The following is a 7472-nucleotide window of genomic DNA, read 5'->3' as shown; positions in this document are numbered from 1 at the left end:
ACCGCTAATACCTTACAAGAATAAAAACCACTAAATCATACAAATGTTCATGGTGCCTCACATTGGGTATTAGTGATACCACAATTAAGCTAATGTGTACCACATAGCAAGACATAAGTACTAATTTGTAAGACGTTTTGTACTACTAATACCACAAAATAACAAAGATCACTAACTCATACATGTGTTCAAAGTACCACACATTGCTTATTATTGTTACCAAAATTTAGCTAGAGTGTACCACAAATTACGACATAAGTACTACATAATAAGACATGAAACTGTACCATATATTCATGCGAATTTTATATCAATGGTGATTAACACATGTTTACACATCAAATGTCTAATTTTGAAGTATAAATAAAAATACTTTAGCTTGAAAATGAAGTGGTACGTAGTACTTTAGCTAGCAAATAAAGTATAATAACGTATAATTGTGGTATGAGAATTTGTTAAATTTGGTACATATTCCATACATACTTTACATTGTGGTGTTGGTGCGTGGTCAGAAACGCAGTACCATTTGTATCGATACGTAGTACGTTTGTTTAAAATTGAATTATAATAATGTTTATTTGTGGTATGAGGTTTTGTTAAATTTGGTACATCTTCCATAAATGTTTTACATTGTGATGGTTGTGTGTGGTTCAGAAATGCAGTACCATTTGTAACGATACATAGTACTTGTGTTTGAAAATTAAGTATAATAACGTCTAACTGTGGTATGAGAATTTGTTAAATTTAGTACATCTTCATTTGTACTGCGTATATACATTACAAGAAAGGAGATCAATGACTAGTAATTAACAAATGTTTATGCATTAAGTGCATGATTAAATGATGATTGACACATGTTTATGAATCCTAATGTCTAATTTTGGTAGCACATATGGTGATTATCAAAACACACACACACACACACACACATACACACACACACACACACACATATATATATATATATATATATATATATATATATATATATCCATTGTTTATGTTTGTAACATCTATGGTTAAAACAACTTTATCTATGCATCCAATGTCCTAATTTTGTAACATCAATGGTGATTAAAACATTTTCACTCAAAAAATGTCTAAATTTTTAGTACCAATCATGATTTGACATGTTTATGTATTCTAATGTCTAATTTAGTAGCATTATATGCATCCATTGTATATGTTTGTAACATATATGGTAAATCAACTCGATCTATGCATCCAATGTCCTAATTTTGTATCATCAATGGTGATTAACACATGTTTACACATCAAATTTTTAATTTTGTAGTATAAATCAAAATACTTTAGCTTAGAAATGAAGTGGTCAGCAGCGCGGTACCATTTATATCTATACGTAGTACTTTAGCTATCAAATAAAGTATAATAACGTCTAATTGTGATATGAGAATGTGTTAAATTTGGTACATATTTCATACACGTTTTACATTGTGGTGTTGATGTGTGGTCAGAAACACAGTACCATTTGTATTGATACTTAGTATCTTTACTTAAAAATAAAGTATAATAACGTCTAATTTTGGTATGAGAATTTGTTAAATTTGGTGCATCTTCCATACATGTTTTACATTGTGGTATTGGTGCTTGGTCAGAAACGCAATATCATTTATATCTATAGGTAGTACTTTAGCTAGCAAATAAAGTATAATAACATCAAATTGTGGTATGAGATTTTGTATATTTGGTACATCTTCCATACATATTTTACATTTTGGTATTGTTGCGTGGTCAGAAACGCAATACCATTTGCATTGATACGTAGTACCTTTGCTTGAAAATGAAGTATAACAACCTCTAATTGTGGTATGAGAATGTGTTAAATTTGGTACATCTTTCATACATGTTTTACATTGTGATGTTGGTGCGTGATGCAGAAACGCAACACCATTTGTATTGATACGTAGTACGTTTACTTGAAAATGAAGTATAATAATCTCTAATTGTGGTATAAGAATTTGTTAAATTTGATACATCTTCTATACATGTTTTACATTGTGGTGTTGGTGCGTGGTTCAAAAACGCAGTATTATTTGTATTGATGCGTAGTACGTTTACTTGAAAATGAAGTATAATAACCTCTAATCATGGTATGAGAATCTGTTAAATTTTGTATATCTTGCGTACATGTTTTACATTGTGGTGTTGATGCATGATCAAAAACGCAGTACCATTTATAATGATACATAGTACTTTTTCTTGAAAATGAAGTATAATAACGTCTAATTGTGGTATGATAATTTGTTAAATTTGGTACATCTTTCATACATGCTTTACATTGTAGTGTTGGTGCTTGGTCAGAGAAGCAGTACTTATTATAACTATACGCAGTACATTTTCTTGGAAATGAAGTATAACGATACGTCTAATTGTGGTATGAGAATTAAAAATTCATTCTACCAAAATTAAACATCCAACTTCATCAACATAGTTATAAATGGAAATTAAACATCAATTTTACCAAAATACAGTACCACCTTCATTAACATAGTTATAAAGAGAAATTACACATCAATTCTAAAAAAATACAGTACCAATTTCATCAACATAGTTATCCATACGATCAAAGTACAGTACAAAATACACCAACAAAATTGTTCACTTCATTCTCATTTCCCTTAGTCCTTCCCAAAATACAGAAGCAGATCAACGGCTTGGTGCCTCATACGGCCTCCGGGGTACTAGCTTTCATCTCAGATCCTACTTGTTTTCGAACCATTTCTAAATAAAAAAAATAAAATAGTGTGCAATAAGTCATAACGAAAAGCAGCATAATTTAATAGATTTCATCGGATTATCATGCACTGCTTGAAAATCAGCATAATTAAAAAAAAAATAAGTACGTGTCGAAAACAGTCATCACAATTTAATTAAAAACAAGAAATATTTGAGGAAAAATCCGCCATAAATAGAAGAAACCAACATATGCCGAATAGAATTCGAAACAAAGTAAACGAACAAGCGCAAAAACAAACAAAAATTTGACAAATATTTTATTTATATGATTTTGATTCTAATTTCAGAAAAAATTTTAGATTTCATCCGAGTATATATAATACACTATTTCATGGAAATTCAAACTTCTTTCATCCCCTTCATTAAATAAATGTTCATCTTCAATGGCGCAAACCCCCAATTTGATTCAAAAACCACAATCACATTCGTCAAATACCAGTCAACTAAAATGCAAATTATCGCCCCAATGAGCAACGCGACTACCAATATAGCAATAACCATAAAACACACGCCACCATAGTCGATTTCAAATAAAAATAACAAGAACCCATTAAAAATTGCAGCAATAATAACTGTCAGAAGAAGGGAAAAAGGAAAACAAAATCGGCTTCATGAAGAAAAATAAAGGTAAGATTTGTGTGTATTACAAAAATTGAAAAAAAATATCAACTACTCTAATTCAGTTTAAAGGAAAAAATAAGGTAAATTCAACAGAATTAATTGAGGATCACAACACTAGGATATTCAAGTATCATTTTGAGTTTTAGCAATTCACTATATGCAATCTACACATCGCATGGAATGATTCAACCGTAAAACTCGAAGTCCTAACCTTTAATGCAATGAATTCAACAAAGACGATTATTCTACATCCTAGCATATTATTACGGAGTTCTACATAAACAAAAAAAAAATTAGAGCAGTAAACGTGGTTTAAATGACAGAAACTTTTTCTGACTTCTACTTGACTAGTGAAATAGGTACTTCAATTCGGTTCATGAAAGAGTTACTATTAATAAAAATAAATATTAAAAAATCTGAAACAACAAATTGAATTTTCTAAAAAAGTTTCCAAATTTCGTTACAAATAAAAACAAAGGCCCATCTTTTTGTATTTTCAAAATAACAATCGATCAAACACCCATTAAGCTTATATATTCAATCAATCTAAGAAAATATCCTCAAAAAAATCTAAAAGTGAAACAGAAAATTCTCGATTCAAAAACATAAAATGTTACAAACCAACGAAAAAATACAAAGCTTCAAATACTCATATTCAGAATTTGATAGATATAGATCAAGAAGGGTAAAAGCACATGAGATGAGATTATGTGGCAGCACCTGTTTCATTCAATGAGTCTCTCAAATTTTTCTCGGTTGACATCCTAGGTGCAACAGATCGGTGAGCCATCGATCTATGTCTTCAGCACTTCTTTCGCCCGAGTACAAACATATACATAGATCGATGTTTCCTTCTGTTGGCGGGTTTGGGCGATGGATGGGCTTTTGTTGTTAGGGATTTGTGTTTGCCAGTCACACAGAAATTGTGGGAGGAAATAAGGAAGGGAGAGAGAGAAATTAATTAAATTAAATTAAATTAAAAGAGAAAAAGGGTAAAATGCCAAATAGGGACGGAGAAATAAGTTTCAAGATGCATCAGGAAGTGCAGAATAAATATTTATGACATAGGTACTGATTTTAAACTTAAGTTTGGGGTTGGTGATTTTTCACCAAATCTCCCTTACTTTAAACAAGTGAATAAACTTCAAAATTAAAGAGAGAACTTGAAATGAAACATATGCATGGCTAAGTCATGTATAATCAATGAATCTGCATAAACTGTATCTGAATCTGTAACTGTGAACTTAGATCCTTGATTGTGACCCTGTGGTTTCGATCATGATCATGGCTGCAGTGCACTATGCCGCAAGGAAGTCAGGATAACACCCAACTCGATCTTGCCCTGTATTTGGTAAGGTAGGTCAAGATGCCTCTCAACCCCACACATACACGTCATTTCTATATTTGGTAAGGTAGGTCAAGATGCCTCTCAACCCCACACATACACGTCATTTCTATATTTGGTAAGGTAGGTCAAGATGCCTCTCAACCCCACGCATACACGTCATTTTTATATTTGGTAAGGTAGGTCAAGATGCCTCTCAACCCCACACACACGTCATTTCTATAGTCACAATCATCTCACTTCGTTCATAAAAATATTTTCTTTCATACTTTCTTTCTTGAATATGGGACTTAGCATGCACATGTAAATATGACTTACATGTAAACGTTAATAAATAATCATGCATATGACTCACACATGGATGATCGGGATGGTGATTTAGGAGACAACCCAAAGGATGGAGAATTTAACCCACAATTTGCACTTACGACTAACTTAAGCGGTTAGCCCGTAAAATTTATAACTTGCTCGTTTCTTAACCAAAAAGGATTCAGTTTGAAACCACAACTCCACGACACTTAGACCTAAGTATAAAAGTCGTCCTCGGAATTTATTTCCTAAGCGAGCTATTTTTAAAGAAAGGGTTTCCGGGCAGCAGCCCTTGAGGCGAAACAGATTCTGCGCCTCTAACATTAAAAATCTAGAACTCGACCGAGACTTAACCGAATTAATTCCCGCTTGAACCGACATATTACCAACATCCTAAACTAATTCCAGACCCGAGCCCCTAGCCAAAACCCGAGCCTAAACCCCGTTTAGAAAATATTTTCCGGACAGCAGCTACATGAGGCAAAACAGATTTCTGCGCACTCTCTTCTCTTATGCCTAAAATTCAACCGAAACTTAACCAAATTCATTTCCGCTCGAACCGGCATATTCCCAACATCTTGGACTAAATCTAGACCCGAGACCTTAGCCAAAACCCGAGCCTAACCCTGCTATAAGAACAGATTTCTGGACAGCAAGCATTAAACCCAAAAATTCTGCACATACACTCTCCCTAGAATTGAAACCTCTTGCCAGCAACCAACAACCACATCGAGTCATCCTATATACTACCACGTGAACTACATATCATCCATGGTAGCTCTAAATCACCATCCAAATCAACACAACAAACACCAAATGTTCGAACCAAAACAAGAAGGAAAAATCTGGAAAGTGTTCGAACCAACAAGCTATGAAAACTCTGAAATTTCAACCACCCAAGACAAGGTAATAATCTGAAAATTTGAACAAACAAGTTAAGAAACTAATCTGAAATAATCGAACACAATGCTAAAGGAAAAATTCTGGAAAATGTTCGAACACCCCAAACCAAGGAATAACCTGAACAAAAAAAAAAGATCGAACTCCATGCCATAAAACTCTGAAATTTCGAACCACCAAGATAGGCAATAAACTGGGAAGGGTTCGAACAACAAGACAAGGTAAATTTCTGAACCAAATTCGAACACCAAGCATGAAGAAAATCTGAGAAGTATTCGAATCATGCCTTGAAGAAGAATCTGGAAAATATTTGGGCCATAAACATATGCTCATTTCAATCCTCAACAAAACAATATCATAGCAACATAAATCCTCAAGAATGGAATGTGGACTGCTCATGTATTTTCAGAAAATGAAAACAGAAAACAGGGCATGTATATATATATATGTTTCGAAGATCATGAAATGCAACAATCAAGCTAAGCTAATCTACATGGTGAAGAAAGAAAAGGAAGCCACATTCTTGCCTGGACTTGAGAAGAATCGAAAAGAAAAGCAGGGACTGCAGCGCCGAACGGAGCTTGGGAGATCTGCGTTGGAACCGAGCTGGAAACGAGCTGAAATCAAGCTCAAGGTGGACAGGAAACTCTCGACCAGCTAGCTAAAGAGGTGTTGCGCCGGAACTAAAGAAGAGGGAAGAACGGGCGGCATTCCAAGCTAGGAAAAAATGAAGCCGATGGAGAGCTTAGAGAGAATGGAGGTGGAGTCACGTATGGGAGTGTGTGTTTTAGGCATGAGTGTGTGTGTGATTTAGGGGTTAGGGTTAAGTATTAAAATTGAGTGTGTAGATGTGTGTATGTATAGTTGTATTTATAGGAAATTCGAGTGTGTATGAGTATTAGGGAGAAAGTGCTACACATTTTAAAGAAATGCTAGACCAAACTAAGCAATTTAGGAATATAAATTAAATTGCATTAAATAAAACACAAGCTAAAAATTCAGAAATTAAAATACAACACTTTAAATATTCTGATGTCACGGCAACGAGTAAATATTTAAAATACCGAACAGAGCGATTTAAAATAATTTAAACAAACTTGACTAACATTTAAAAGTAAATTAAATAAATATACGAGCGGAAATAAAACCTTTAAAATAATTTAGACAAATAAAAAAAAAAGATTTAAATAGGTAAGCTAGACATTTAAAATAATTTAAAACAATTAACCGCTAAACATAATCTATTTAAAATAAATAAGTTGAACACTCAAAAATATTTAAATAAATAAACTAAAAAGTTAAAATAATTTAAAAGAATAAACTAAACTATTAAAAATTAAAAATTAAAAATTAAAAATTAAAATAATTTAAGTATGCAATCTTAAACCTTTAAAATATTTTAAAACAATTTAAATTGCGCAATAAAAAATCAATTAGACAAATGAACTTAAACAATTAAAAACATTAATTAAATAGTCAGTAAAATAAAATCATTTGAATAAATAATAAAATATTCTATTAGCACGTAATTCAAATAAGG

At 32.4% G+C, this 7472-nt stretch overlaps 1 long non-coding RNA gene across 1 annotated transcript; it reads right to left on the bottom strand.

Moving 5' to 3' along the window:
- Positions 1-2442: 2442 nt before the first annotated feature.
- LOC140881463 (uncharacterized) lies at positions 2443-6754 on the bottom strand. Its single transcript, XR_012149960.1, has 3 exons — positions 6460-6754; positions 4099-6231; positions 2443-2742 (listed from the first exon to the last, which is right to left on the bottom strand). It is a non-coding gene; the product is annotated as an uncharacterized lncRNA (long non-coding RNA).
- Between the last annotated feature and the right edge of the window lie 718 nt (positions 6755-7472).

The sequence above is a fragment of the Henckelia pumila genome, chromosome 2, assembly GCF_033568475.1.
Source record: "Henckelia pumila isolate YLH828 chromosome 2, ASM3356847v2, whole genome shotgun sequence".
In the NCBI taxonomy this organism is placed as follows: Eukaryota; Viridiplantae; Streptophyta; class Magnoliopsida; order Lamiales; family Gesneriaceae; genus Henckelia; species Henckelia pumila.
The sequence above is the reverse complement of the archived record's forward strand: the minus strand, read 5'-3'. Positions and strand labels throughout refer to the sequence as shown.